At 50.8% G+C, this 15,671-nt stretch overlaps 1 pseudogene across 1 annotated transcript; it reads left to right on the forward strand.

The window, feature by feature from the left end:
* The first annotated feature begins 1,649 nt into the window (after positions 1–1,649).
* Positions 1,650–15,177, forward strand: LOC308252561 (phosphofurin acidic cluster sorting protein 2-like; annotated as a pseudogene). The gene is made up of 8 exons: positions 1,650–1,726; positions 1,914–2,168; positions 2,519–2,709; positions 11,390–11,624; positions 11,668–11,842; positions 12,051–12,243; positions 13,409–13,617; positions 13,840–15,177. The product of its transcript is annotated as a phosphofurin acidic cluster sorting protein 2-like (transcript).
* Positions 15,178–15,671: the final 494 nt, after the last annotated feature.

Here is a 15,671-nt window from a genome sequence, read left to right on the forward strand (position 1 = left end):
TAAGGTAAAGATTGACCCTCGTCAGGGAAGATGTAGGCCTAGGACTTGACTACCCACCACAAACTGCATTTAGTTAAGTTTTAATTTCAGACCATCCTTTGTGGTCACTTTAGGTCTCTGAGTTTGCAAGGCCGACAGGTTAGCATGTGGCACCTGTGGTCACTTCTGTCCCACCTCCTGCTGCCAATCACTGAGTGCCTGGAAGTTCGGTCTGAACTGCAGCCCCCAACCCACCTGGCAGTTTATGAGCTGCCTCTGATGGCATGTGCCCCCTCTCCCAACACAGGGTAGAAATCAGAATGCTATGTTGGCGCCTGCGGGCCTGGACAGCATGCTCACCGCACTCAACACACAAGTGCCCATGAACTTGTTTTTGAATGCTCCAGCCCCACCTGCGTGCCCAGGCTGTGTAGCCTCACCTTAGCCAAGCTGCTGATCTACAAGAAGTTGGAGAAGGAGCTCAGCCCTGTGGGGATAACTGTGAAACTGCAGGGCTCCAAAAACATCTTGAGGTCAGACGAGATTCTGCTGCTCCCTAGCGGTCACGTGAAGACCGACCTGGCACTGACCTCACTGCAGTACCCTCACTTCCTAAAGAGAGAAGGCAACAGCTTACAGATCATGCTGCAGCAGAAGCAGCGTCTTAAAAACCACACCATCCTGGGTTACCGGAAGCTCGCCCTGGGCACCATCGACATGGCTGAGGTGATGCAGTGACCCCTTGAGGGTGGCCAGATGCTGAGCCTCATATAGCACCATCATGGAGGCATGTGCCCACGTGGGTGAGGTCAGCATCTCCTCCCTGTCCAGCTAGCCCATTGACCCCAAGGACAGCACCGGGCGGGCCGGCCCCAAGACCCAGTCCAGGGTTCATTACTCAGAGATGGAATATGAAATCTTCTCGGAGCAACATGCCAGCCATGATTCCAGGAACGGGCAGGACCAGGAGGAGGAGGACTTCGACTTTGAGGCACCCAAAAAGCAGCGCCAAGGAGAAGTAAGATCGCCATTCATGACCAGGCAACAAGATGCCAACAAGAAAGTTGGGGCGTGGCTGCGCAGGGTGCAAGTGTGGAAGGAGGTCCTGGACTCAGAGCAGGAGTCTTCGGAGCAGGTTCCTGAGGTGGAGGACCTGGATCTGCTGTATGACTCACTAGGGAGCCCCAGGGACAGTGGCCCATGAGCGTGTCCTCAGGACCCCGAAGCTCTGGCTCAGGCCATACTTGGAAGACATGTCCCAGCCCAGCTCTCAGATGGAGAGCTAGAGCATCCACAGTGCCAGTGCCAGGAGGAGCCTCCAGGTCCAAACCATGTGCCTGAGAAGACGTGCCCCAAGCAACCAGTGGGTGCATCACCAAGACCGAGTCTCTCCTCATCCCCTCCACCAGATCCCAGAGGAGCAGGAGGGCTGCTGGGGCTGAAGCACATTCCTGAAGGAGCAGCAGGAGGCACAGCCAGGAACAAGTGGGTCCACAGCCTGGACAACAAGCACTGCCCCAACTCGCTGAGCCACCTGCAGATCCCCAGGGAGACGGTGTACGACCAGCTGAACCACATCCTCATCTCTGACACCAGCTGCCCCAGAACATCCTCCTCCTCACTGCCTCCGACTGGCAGGGGCAGTTCCCGTCTGAGTTCTGCAGCAACACATGCTGCCCGGGGTGTGCACCTGCTCCAAGGCTGAGGTCCAGGCGGCCTTCAGCACCATCATCTCGTGGATACAGAGGTACTGTCACCTCAATTCCCAGCCCCCGAAGCCTGTGAAGATCGTGATGGCAGGGGCACAGCAGTACTTTAGCGCTGTGCTGTGGCTCTTCCTAGAGCTGCTGTCCTACAATCTGCCCCCCCCGCCCCTCCCGGCTGGGCTACATTCGCTTCCTGGTAATCCTGATGGGTTCCCACCCTGTGGCCAGGTACCTGGGCTCCGTGCATTACTGTTACAAGAGCTTCTTCCAGGACCTGGCCTGGAAGGACCTGTTCTACAAGCAGGCCCACAGGGCTGTCCACGACACGCTGGGCTTGGTGTTGAGAATCACACAGTACGTCTCAGGGGCCAATTGTGCCCACCAACTGCTCATCGTGGAGGCCACACTCACCTACAAACAGAAGAGCCCCAATGAGGAGTCCTTGACCATCATTCCCTTTGTGGGGGTGGTGGAACTGGAATTGTGGGACCATTCTGGGTCGCATCAGGACACTGAGATTATGTGGCCCACTTGGGCTCTAGCGTGCTGTCGTCCACCCCGCAACACAGGTCTGTGGCAAACAAGGAGGCCTCACACATCCTTCCCTCCTCCCCTTCTGTGAGTGGAGACGAGTCCTCCACCAGCCAGGGTGCTGGTGCTGAGCTGATGGGGCTGCAGGTGGATTACTGGACGGCAGCGCAGCCCACAGACAGGAAGAGAGACACCGAGAACAAAGACCAGGCTACTGCCAACAGCACCCTCAAGTGCACCTTCCAGTCTCTGCAGCTCAGCAGGCTGCCCAGCAGGGGTGAGGCTGCAGCCACGCCCTCCAGGTCCATGACTGTGGACAAGGAGAACAACAAGAAGGTGATGTGTTTGCCCAGGAAAACCAAGGACAAGGACGTGGAGTACCAGAGCCAGTGCCGGAAGGGCATCAGCCGCCTGATCTGCAGGGCCAAGCACCCTCAGGACACACTGCGGGTCCTCTTCGACGGCGTGGAGTGGAACAACGTGAAGCTCCCAAGTCAAGCACTTCCCCACCTGCATCTTCAGACACTCCAATCCCACCTTCAAGCCTGCCTGTCCCCTGCCCTTCCCCTGCCCTGGCCAATCCCGGGAAGGACCAGCCGCTTTTCTGTTCACATTTCAGTTTAGCACCGAGACAGACTCTGGAAACACAAAGTGGAACCCTTTTCAGTGTGAATGAGCTCACAACCTGGAAAGTAACGTGGTGGAGCCCACAGGGAGCCCCCAGCTGCTCTGCTTATTACCCAGAACGCTCTGGCGAGTGGGGGGTCAGGCAGACAGCGTTGATCTGGACAATCATTGAAGGTGATGGCCCTCAGGACCCAGAAACCGCCATTGAGAAAGGTTCTCACCGTCAAGACCTGCCCCTCCTGGAAGCCAGGACTCTGCTTCCCGGGGAGTCAGCCTCACTGTGTGCCCGACTCAGCGCTGGCCTCCCATGGGAGCACCTGACAGAACACGGAGGCCGGTCAGCCAGCCCTGGGCCCAGCTGCAACCAGCCCAATGGCCCCAGTCCCACCCTCTCGTGGTGTCCAATAAACTCCCTCCTCACAAGTCAAAACAGAAGAGAGAAAGCAAAGGACCAGTGTGGTACTGACCACCTGGGCTCAAATACCGGTGCCCACCTTCCTGGGCAGGGACCCCACATTTGTCCCCACCTTTCGTTGTTATTATAGAGCATTTGCTACAACAGGTGAGGGACCAGCCATGTACCAGGTGAGCCGCTGCCCCTGCACAGCACAGTGGTCATTTGACCACCTGTTTGCTGTGAAACTTCAGGTCACTGCATGTCTCTGAGTCTTTGTTCCTCGGAACATGGGGAGAAATGAGGCCCAATAGGTTATTGTAGGGTCTCAGTGGGGTGCCTCTGGGTGTCTGGACAGTGGAGATGTCTGCTGGAGGGGCTGTGTTTGAGCCAATTGGTCATTTTCTCTTACTATTGACAAAGTCTCTGCCAAATTCGTGATTCTCCTCAAGGCCTAGGGCTAAGCACTTTTTTCATTAGATAAAGAGTTTGGAAATTCCATTATGGGTCCCTGTCCTGGGTGAAGCCAGATCAGAAACCCCAGGGGTGAGCAGTGGGGCCCAGGCTCGCCCAGCTATCTGAGATGGGGCTGGTTTGGGCTCACTCACTCAGCAAATATATGAGAAGTCTGCCAGGTACAGACATGTCTCTAGGCATTGACCATATCCAGTGTTCAGAGCAGACCCCAAGCCTGCACTGCAGAGCTTCCTTCTAATCGGGAGCGATTCTGCAGTTGGCTCAGCGATTCAGTCACAGGCTCATAGTGTCCACAGGACAGCCGATGTGACATCATCCTGGCCTCCTCTACCTATGGCGCATCTTCCCGTACTGTGAAGAGGACTGTGGACCTCTGTTCCAGCAGAAAACGTGAGTCAGTTTTGGGTCAGAGCCAGGAGAGGAGTATGGGGAGTGTGAATTCAAGGTGCTGGCAGAACCCTGGATCCCACTCATGGTGGGATTTCTGCAAGAGGGCAGAGGTCTGAGGGCTTCTCCTAGAGAAAAGGACATGAATCAGAGAGCTGTGCATGTGGATATGGGTGGTGTGGGCGAGTGGGGAGGTCAGTGGACAGAGTGAGCCCCTTAGAAAATTCATACCCGTCCACTCCTAATCCCAGCCCTGCCTGCACCCCTATCCAGGGACCTTGTTCACTAATCTGTAGAACCTCCTCAGTGGCAGTGTGGCTGTTGCTCTCTACCCATGGGAGGTAAATGTCAACGGGAGGAGAAGAACCCCACAGGCAGCTAGTGAATCAGGCAGCTAGTGAATTAGGCAGCATGTAGGTCCAGGAGCCAAAGTCTGAGGTGTTAGGAGGTCTCTGGGTCGGCAGAGGTAGAGACGGTTTTTCTTTGTTCGCTCATTGGTCAGCTATTCCTGGAGCACCTACTGTGTGTCAATGAGTGACATGAACAGAGCAGACACCAGCCCTCCCTGTCCTCATGGAGTTGACATTTGGGTGGGAGGGTAGGGGGAGGGAACAGGGACACTGAGAGGGCATGTCAGGTTCCCATGAAGAAGGGGTACAAGTGGTTCCCTCATTGATCCAGAGCTGTCAGTTAGGAGGGCTTTCTGCCAGCCCCTCCTGGGTGACCAGGCGCGTCTCTGCCAGGACTGCCAGGTTGAAGGTGGACAAGGAGTAGGTCTGGCTTCTGGATGGGCAGGAGCAGCAGGCACAGGACCCCAGGCTCTCTGAGTGGTGATCTGGGAGGGCCGTGTGGAATGAAAGGCCAGGCCTCAGACCCTGCTGTCCATCTCTCTCTCTTCCTGGGGCCATCTTCTGCACTCTGGGCATCTGGCTGGACCAGTACCCTCAAGATTTTTATCGGCCACCAGAATTTCCCAGCCTGATCACGATTTTGGCCTCCATAGAGCCCACCTTTCCAGTCCCAGACCTGCCAAACCAGGCCCAGTATCTCCCTCACAGCTGGAGCACCTGAGCCCACTGAGGCTGAGACACAGAAGGAGGCGGAGTCAGAGAGGGTGGTGTGTGTGAGGGGGTGGGATGGGGCTGGACCACACAGAGAAGAGCTCCCAGAGGCTGGGGTTGGGCAGGAGCACAGAGTTGCTCAGGTCAGTGCCCATGGCCTGCAGTCTGGAGGACTTCCTGGGTTTGGGTTTGAACTGGGATTTTAGTGATGGAGATGGGAGGTTCCCTTCCTTGGAAGGTACACAAAAGGCAGTTATGGTGTAACATATTCTCTTCCTGGATATCTAGAAGCAGCTCCAGAATAAGATGAAGAAACACCTAAAGAGGAAACGCCAACTCTGGTGCCGTCTCCAGAGCCAGAGCAGGCTCCAGGCACAGCTGTCACTGAATTTTCAGATGTGGACCCACCTCAGCTTGTGAGCAACTCGCCTCAGCTCCTGCGAGGCCTGTGGTCCCAGGTCCTGGACTGCAGCCTGTTTCAGCTGCCATGGCAGAGAGGGCTTCCCCTCCCCAATAATAGCAATTTAAAACATTTTTGTGTTTATCTTACACATACTTAGAACTTTAGTGCATTTTCCTTATACTATTGAGTAAAATAAAATGTATTTTAAATATTATATTAAAAGAAATTTAAATTATATAAATTTTAGTTCTTTGATCCTTCCAAGTATAAATTCCAACATCAAGTACATTCACAATTTTTTGCAACTGTTCCATAACATCACAAACACTCTCTAGTTCCAGAACATTTTCAGAACCCACAACCTAGGTATGTGTCCTGACCGGGAATCAAACCTGCAACCTTTTGGTGTATGGGATGACTCCCCAACCAACTGATGAGGCACCCTGTCCAGGGTGAGAAAGAGCAATATTTTCATCTGAATTTTTCACTCTGGTTTAAACTGCAGTTGGATATCTTTTACATACTTTTTTGGCCTAGTCCTTGTTTTGGAATTTCGGTTTGAGACCCTTTGCCCTCTTTTCCATTGGATTCCTAGGAAATCTGAACTGTTATGGATATCACCTTTTTGCCATGTAACTTGCAAATGGTTTCTCTAGCTTACCATTTGTCTCAATTTGATGTGTGTTTTGCCAAATAGAGGTGTTACATTTTGATGTGTTCAGATCTGTCTTCTCTTATGCTTTTTTATTTTGTCTCTCACTTTGAGTGGAAAAGATGTTTTCCATCTTATCAGGAAGATAGGCTAGCTTGTATTGTACTTCACAGTCATAGTTAATTTCAGATGGATTGAAAAGGAGTTTCTATTTTTTGGATTGTTCATCTTTTTTTTTTATTGTAAGGATGAGAGTAAGGACTTCCAAGCTCTTATATGTCAGAGTGGGAACCAGAAGTCAATGTTTTATTTGACAATGGCCTGTGGTGGACATGACTTCCATTTCCCCCTTTCTAACAGCTCCCAATTTCCACATCCAGGTGGTTCTGGGGTGTGTGGTTCAGGGCCCCAGAGTGGAGGTATCAGCACATCTCACTGGCCAGACCACAGTGATGATGGTTGTATGTGGAATGTGACTTCAGTGAGTTTAATAAAATTCTTTTTATTAGTCACAAGAAAAAAAATTCTGTTTTCATATGTCTCTTGTCCTTATGAAAATATGCTCAAAGCCACTAATCATCCAAGAGATGCAAATCAAAACAACAATGAGTGCCCTAGCCGGTTTGGCTCAGTGAGTGTCGGCCTGCGGACTGAAAGGTCCAGGGTTCTATTGCAGTTAAGGGCACATGCCCAGGGTGGGGGATTGATCCCCAATAGTGGGTGTGCAGTAGGCAACCAATCAATGATTCTCTCATCATTGATGTTTCTATTCCTCTCTGAAATCAATAAAAATATATTAAAAAAAAACCACAATGAGATACCATCACACCTGTCAGAGTGGCTATCATCAACAAATCAAAAAAGGACAAATACTGGTGAGGATGTGGAGGAAAAGGAACCCTTGTGCACTGCTGGTGGGAATGCAGATTGGTGCAGCCAATGTGGAAAACAGTATGGAGTTTGTTTAAAAAATTAAAAATGGAACTCCCATTTGACCCAGTAATTCCACTTCTAGGAATATATCCCAAGAAATCAGAAACAACAATCAGAAAGCATATGCACCCATATATTCATAGCAGCACAATAGCTAAGATTTGGAAACAGCTAAGTGCCCATCAGCAGATGAGTGGATAAAACACTGTGGTACACCTGCACAATCGAATACTGTGCTGCTGTGAAAAAAGAAAGAACTCTTACCATTCACAACAGCTTGGATGGACATGGCAAGCATTATGCTAAGCGAAATAAGCCAGTCGGAGAACAATAAATATCACAGGATCTCACTCATTTGTGGAATATAATGAACAACATAAACTGATGAACAAAAATAGATCCAGAGACAGAGAAGCATCGAACCGATTCTCAAATCTCAATGGGAAGGCAGGGGAGAGTGGGGGGGGGGGGGGCGGGGAGAGAGTAAGAGTTCAACCAAAGGACGTGTATGCATGCATATAGGCATAACCAATGGACACAGACACTGGGGGTATGGGAGCATGTGCTAGCGGGTGGGAGTGCCTGCGCAGGGGTCCATGAGGGGAAATGGAAACATATATAATACTTTAAACAATAAAAAAATAATAAAATAAAAATTCCTCTTTGGAAAAAAAAAGAGCTAGTGCTCTTTCTGGATCCCAGAGCAAAGCACCCCCTCCCTCCCACCCTAGGCCCTAGATACAGAAGAATAGGCAGGAGCTTCCCAGTATGTCAGGATTTCTAATGTCCAGACCAACTCTGCTGGAGAGGTGGGATCCTTGGCCTGGAAGGTCTGAACACTCCTGAACTCTGGGCTCTGAATGTCATGGACATTGGGTAACATCTGCCACTCTATGGACACCAGTTTCCCCATTTTCCATTGAGGGTTGGGTTCAGAACTGCATAAGCCTGACCTCAGAACAAAGGGGCCCAGCTCCCCCCCCCCCTGGGTGGGTATAGGACAGAGGTGCATGTATGTGGTTCCAACTCTGGGCTCCTTTTCAGACAAATGTTGGCCAGATGCCCATCTTGCCTGCTGAATGCTCACCATCTCCCCCATGCCTCTCCATGTCTGTGCATGACTCCACCAGCAGATCCTTTTCCAGAGCCCCTGAGGAAACCTGGGTGCAGCCAGGACCCCAACTTTAAGGACACCCCACTGGATTCATCTGAGGCTCTGTTGGGTTCGGTATCTTGTTCATTAATTTCTAAATGCATATTACCCTTCTATAAAAAGCAAGTATGGGTATCACTGATTTCATAAAACAAATTAACAAACAAAACACTTCTCCCTATCAGTTGGATTGGGGCAGATTTTATTAGCAAAGATATATATTTGCTAATATTGCTGTAACATTCCCTAGTTGGAAACAGGTTTTGATTAAAAACAGACATTGGTTAAATATTCCTGCCATTTGCACAGAAGCTTTACTCTGACCAATGGACACAGACACTGGGGGTGTGGGAGCATGCGCAAGGGGTTGGGAGTGGCTGGGGAGGGACCCATGGCGGGGGGGGGGGGGCGGGAAGGAAACATATGTAATACTTTAAAAAATAAAAAGAATAATAAAATAAAATAAAAATTCCTCTTAGTTGGATGTGGTTAGGAACAAATAAAGTAGCCCCAGTATCTACAGGGGTCTTAGTGGCTTCCCTTTCTATGATCATTTTAACTTCTCCCAAACTATCAGTGAGAAGGAGAAACACCCTTGGGTCAACCCTATGGTTGTTTTGTGTTTTTTTTTTTTCTTTTTCTACATCCTATTTCAGTTTCCTATGATTCTAACAGTGGGCAGACTTCGCTACAGGAATTTTCTTGCAAACCTTATTTAGAAATTGTGTTGCATTTGCTGGCAGAAACCATTAGCTATATCCATTGGAATTGGTTAGAATAGCCAGGATTACATGTTCTAACAGTTAAATGTCTTTGTGAACCCATCAGGGTCATTGAGAAAATCAGGAACAATTGCTGGTTCCTCTTTTGCTGAGACAAGCTTTTCTCCAAAGGAAGCTGTTGGAATTCCTATTCTCATTATTCCTTAAGTCAGTGGGGAGTGGTAGTGGAGGGGACTGAAGGGGAAGGAAGAATGGAGGGAAAGGGCGAAGGATGTAGTGGTGGAACTAGAGAAGGCGGAAGAATAGGGTGTTGGCATTCATTAGCTTCGGAAGAGTTCAGAGATATTCTCTAAAATTTCTAATTCCTTAATTTTTTAAAAAAGAATTTATATGTGCTTCTCCTTAGAATCTCCTCATTTCCAAATCAAGATATGCTTCCATTCATTCATTCAGTTTAATGTTAGACCTGGCATTTTTCTTGCATGCCAAAAATTAATTTAGACACGCAAATAAAACTGCATTTTGGCCATTTTTAGTAGAATATTTTCTAGTTAAATCTTCCCATTTCTGTAAAGCACTTGCAAGTAAAAGCTTCCTATCAGGAGTATTAATGAGGGCTGGGATCTGGCATCTCCTGGCCTTGGAGGCACAATCCCATGTTAATTTTAGGTGTGTTTTGTTTTTGTTGTTTTGTAGTTGTGTGTGTGTGTGTGTGTGTGTTATTGTTGTTGTTTTGTTTGTTTGTTTTTCTGATATCTGCAGAATCTGAGCAAATTTTCTAGAATTGTTATATAATGTAGCTGGTCAACATGCATTGCTTATGGTTGAGCTCCATGAGGCTCTCACCCCTCAAGTCACATTCAACCCTCTTATTTGCCTTGGTTTATCTCCCTGCTGTCTAAAACAACCAGAGGGTTCAGGGAACTAGTTGACCAATACTTATGGGTGCTCCCCCACCAGAACCAGTCACTTTAATTGCAGTTGAGTTGAAATCTTTGCTTTGGGGCCCCTGCATGTCATGAGGAATGACCTGACACCTCCACAGAGATTCTTAGTCACCTGAGAATACCCGATATTCAGGCTGGAGGGAGGACATGCCCCTGTATTTTTGGAGCTGATCGAGTTCAACTTTTATTTATACAGCAAAGGTTAATTTTTCTCAGATTTTCAGAAAGCAATTCCAATTGGAAAGCCACAATATAAAACCAGCCACACATTGTTCCTTCTGTCTTGTCTTAGCCTAAGTTCCCTCAACGCTTAATCTTAGTTACACCTAGAATATTTAAAAATACAGCTCAAATAAATCAAACCCTCTACCACCAGTAAGGGAAAGTCCTAGATCTAAGGCACAATTCACCCAGGTTCACCTGATGGTTGGGGAACCAGTGGGTTCAATGGGTCTTTTGTTGAATCCTAGCACCGGGTCCACAGTATGGTCCGGGAAGCGGTGTGGGGGGGGAAGGGGGGTGGGCAGTTCTTTGGAATCCTGACCCACTACGCCAAGTAAGTGTCAAAGTAAGAAACACTCAAACTTGTGAAGAATTTTTGTGAGTTTATTTAAGCCCAGCTGTCAACAATTGGTGGGAAGAAAAACTCAGTGGATTGAGAGAATGCTCTGGAGAATGGCGGTTGTGCATCTTATTTTATACATTACAATCAAAACAGGAGATGTATGTTGGTAACATGAAATCCAGTGGTGATACATTAGGGTCCCAGAGAAATCAAAGTGGGGAATTCTATGTGACTGGATAAACATTAAAATGACACAGACATATTTCTTTTACATAGGTGGATATAGGAGAGTTACAAGTCAACAATTAACTCGGGTACAATGAGGGCATTTGTGGTCTCCACAGAGCATTGTCTATGCTTTGAGGGGTCCGGAAAAAGGGAAATTCCTTTGACATTCCAAAGATATGTTATTGTAGATGCCAATAGACAATAGACAGGCTCAGTTAAGGTAAAGATTGACCTTTGTCAGGGAAGATGCCAGCCTAGGACAAGACTACCCACCATAAACTGCATTTAGCTTAAAAGTTTTCATTTCAGAACATCCTTTGTAATAACTTTAGGTCTCTGAGTTTGCAAGAACACCGCACAGGCCTTCCCTGAACTAGTCAGTGAGCATGTGGTCCCTTTTCGCATACGCTGTCCTTGGATCACTCGTGTCCCACCTCCTGACAATAATCACTGAGTGCTTAGGGGTTCAGTCTGAACTATAGCCCCCAAGCCACCTGGCAGTTCATAAGCTGCCCCTGATGGAATGTCTCTCTTCTGTCCCAACACAGGAAGAGAAACCATCACCCCAGAATACAGAAAGGACCTGCATGGGGCAAGCAGCTGCAGCTTCCTTGATGCCCACAGTCCTGGTCTCCACAACCCCCAGCCCCGTGCCCAGGCTCAACACACCAATGCCCAAGAAACTGTTTGCTACCCAGGAGTTGGACAGCCCCAGCCTCAGATTCGTGCCCAGGTTGTGCAACCTGACCTTAGTGAAGATGGTGGTCTTCAAAGAGCTGGAGAAGGACTTCATCTCCATGGTGATTGCCGTGAAGATGCAGGGCTCCAACCTCATATCAATGGTGATCATCATGAAAATGCAGGGCTACAAGCACATCCTATGAGAGTGTGCTGTTCCCTAGTGGACAACTGGAGACAGACCTGGGGCTGACCTCACTGCAAGACCCCAACTTCCTCAGGGGAGAAGACAACAAGCTACAACAAGCTACAGGTCCTGTGCACTGGAGGAAGCGCTTTAAGAACCAGATCATCTGGAGCTACAAGACACTCCCTGTGGGCACCATCCACATGGCCGAGGTCAGGCAGCAACCCCTCAAGGGTGGCAGGGGCTGTGCCTCTGCAGCAGCATCAAGGAGGCTTCTGCCAAAGTGGCTGAGATGTGGATGTGCTCCCTGTCAGCCAGCTCATCCTCCAAGAGGACAGTGCCATACAGGCCAGATGCAAGGCCAAGTCAAGGGTTAACTACTCCAAGGGGGTATATCAGAGCTTCTCCTCTGAACAACAGGCCAGCAACAATGCCACCCATGGGCTAGACCTGGCTGAGGAGGGCATTGTCATGGGGATGCCCAAGAAGCAGAGGCCATGGATATTAGGAAAGACGTCCATTACCAGGCCACAAAATATCAAGGAGAAAGTCGTGGCATGGCTGGACAAGTTCAAAGTGTCAGAGGAGGTTGTGGACTCGAGCATGTCCCCAGGTTGGAGGAGGATCTAGACCTTCTATTCGACACACTAGAAAACTCCAGCGACAGTGACCCAGACATGGAGGATGATAACAGCACTCCCAAGCCGAAGCTCAGGCTGTACTTTGAAGGCTTGGCACACTCCAGCTCACAGACAAAGATGGGGAGCATCCACAGGGCCCGGAGCCAACAGTAGCCTGCAAATCTGGACGAAGTGTGAGAGAACACATGAGCCTCAGGCATCAAATAGCCCATCGACAGTGTTTGGAACACGGTGGCCCACAGCACCCTCAACCCCAAGGTCTCCTGGGCCTGTACCTTCTCCATGACTAGCATGAGGACAGTGCCATGCAGGCCGGCCCAAGGCCAAGTCCACAGATCACTACTCAAAGGAGGAGTATGAGAGTTTCTCAGAGCAGGAGGCCAGTGAAGATGCCGCCCATGGGTAGGACCCAGACCAGGACGACTTTGACATGAGGGAGCCCACTTAGCAGCGACTATTGAAAGTCACAACCATGTCCATGACAAGGCATCCAAATTTAAATCAGAATGTCATGGCTTGGCTGAGCAGGGCCCAAGTGTCAGAGGATGTCCTACACTCAGAGCAGGACCCTGCAGATCATATCCCCGAGTGGAGGAGGACCTGCACCTTCTGTCTAAGATGCTGGAGAACCAGCGACAGTAGCCTAGACAGGGAGGAAGATGACAGCCTTCTCAGCACCATCAAGCCTAAGCTCTGGCCATACTGAGAAGGCCTGTCACATTTCAGTTCGAAAAAGGACATGGGGAGCATCCAAGGTGCCCAGCTCCAGGAGGAGCTTCCAAGCCTTGTAGGTTTCACTGAGGGCTAATGTGTTGGCCCATGGACTAAAGGGTCCTAGGTTCGATTCTGGTCAAGGGCACACCTGTCTCGATTACAGGCTTGATCTCCAGCCCTGGTCATGGCACATGCAGGAGGCAACCAATCCATGTGTCTCTCTCACATTGATGCTTCTCTCCTTCTCTGTCTCTCCCCCTCGATTCAACTTTCTAAAAAATCAGTGGAAAAATAACCTCCAGTGAGGTTAACAAAACAAAGGAGCCTCCTAGTCTGGCCGCAGTGCCCGAGAAGACCAAGCCCAGGCAGCAATAGCCAAGTGACAGGGTCTCCCACTTAGCGCCTCAGAGCATGCCCACCCAGGGCAGCAGCCAGCACAGCCCAAGGACAGCCCCGAGGTAGAGACCTCAGCCCTGGACATGCTCACCAAGAAGCTACTGCCCAGTGGGTGCATCACCAAGACTGAAGCTCTCATCATCCCCTCCACCAAGGCCAAGGGGAAGCATCCCAGCCACCATGACTGGGGCATGTACCTGAAGGAGCGGCAGATGGCACAGCCACAGAACAAGCAGGTCAACAGCCTACCAGGGGTCCTCAAATTTTTTAAACAGGGGCCAGTTCACTGTCCCTCCGACCGTTGGAGGGCCGGATTATAGTTTAAAAAAACAACTATGAACAAATTCCTATGCGCACTGCAGGCCTGGGACAAGTCGGCTGCTAAGCAGGACAGGCAGCAGCACCCAGTGGGGCGGATAAATGTCCTCGGCGGGCCGCATGTGGCCAGCGGGCCGTAGTTTGATGACGCCTGGGCCCTAGACAATGAGCGCTGCCCGGACCCAGGGAGTAAGCTGCAGATCCCCAGGAAGACCACGTACAACCAGCTGAACCACATCCTCATCTCTGATGACCAGCTGCCGGAGAACATCATCCTCGTTAACACCTCCAACTGGCAGGGTCAGTTCCCCTCGGACACCCTGCAAGGGCACACGCTGCCTTGCTGTGCACCTGCTTCATGGCTGACGTCCAGGCAGCATTCAGCTCCATCATCTGGCAGATACAGAGATACTGTCACTATAATTCCCAGCCCCCGAAGCCGGTGAAGATCCTGGTGGCAGGGGCACAACTACTTCAGCGCTGTGCTGCGCATCTTCCTGGAGCTGCTGTCCTACAAGATGCTGGACTGGCTGGGATACATGTACTTCCTGGTCATCCCGCTGGGTTCCCAACCTGTGGCCAGGCACCTGGGCTCCATGCATTACCTCTACAACATCTTCTTCCAGGACCTGGCCTGGCGGGACCTGTTCCACAAGCTGGAGGCCTAGAGCGCCATGCAGGACACGCTGGACATCGTGACGAGAATCACACAGTACATCATGGGGACAACTGTGTCTACCAACTGCCCGTCGAGGAAGCCCTGCTCTCCTACAAGCAGAAGAGCCCCCACGAGGAGTCCTTATGGTTCATTCCCTTCGGGGAGGGGGTGAAAGTTGGGATAGTGCAACAGTCCTCAGACACGTCAGGAGACTCAGATAATGGGCCCCCTTGGGCTGCAGCATGCTTTCGTTCATCCCTCTCTCCATACCTCTGGTTGCCAATGAGGCCTTGTCACCCCACTCTGCACCCCGTCAGTGACTGGGGCTTGTCCACTTCCTGCCAGGGCGATGGCACGAAGCTGATGGAGCGGCAGGTGGATTACTGGACTGCAGCCCAGCCCACAGACAGGAAGAGAGACTCGAAGAAGAAAGACCTGCCTACCACCAACAACACCCTCAAGTGCACCTTCCACTCTCTCCAGGTCAGCAGGCTGCACAGCAGGGGAGAGGCTGCAGCAACACCCACCATGTGCATGACAGTGCTCACCAAGGAGAAGAAAAAGAAGGTGCTGTTTTTGCCCAAGAAAACCAAGGACAAGGTTGTGGAGTCCTAAAGCCAGTGCCTGGAGGGCATAAGCTGCCTAGTCCGCAGGGCCAGCACCAGCAGAACATGCTGCGGGTCCTCATCAAAGGTGTGGTGTGGAATGACCTGAAGTTCTTCCAGCTGGCAGCCCGGGTTCCTCCCACGTCCAGCACTTCCCCATCTGCATCTCCAGACATTCCGACTCCACCTTCCAGCCCTGCCTGTGGCCCTGCTGACGCCAAGCACAGGAGGGCCCAGCTGCTTTTCTGTGGACGTTTCAGTTTAGTACAGAGACCGACCCTGGAAACACAAAAAGAAACCTTCTTAAGTGCGAATGTGCTCACAACCCAGAAACTAATGTAGTGCCCCCAGTGGGAGCCACCAACTGCTCTGCTGATTACCCAGAACTCTCTGGTGGTGGGAGGTCAGGCGGGCAGTGCTGAGCTTGAGACTCATGGGAGGTGATTTTGGCCTCAGGACCCCTAACACTCCCAGCGAGAAGGGCTCTCACCTTCTCTACCTGCCCTTCCTGGAAGCCAGGACTCTGCCCCCACAGAACTCAGAGCTGGTGGTCAGATGCCAAGGGCTGGCCTCCCAATGGGGGAGTCCTAAGCAGAACACGGAGGCCAGTCAGCCCAGCCCTGGGCCCCAGCTGCCAACCACCCAGTGGCCCTAGCACCACCCACTCGTGGTTCCCTAAAAAAATACCTCTATGGTGCAGACCTCCAGG

Source organism: Plecotus auritus, assembly GCF_963455305.1.
Source record: "Plecotus auritus genome assembly, chromosome: 7".
Lineage (NCBI taxonomy): Eukaryota > Metazoa > Chordata > Mammalia > Chiroptera > Vespertilionidae > Plecotus > Plecotus auritus.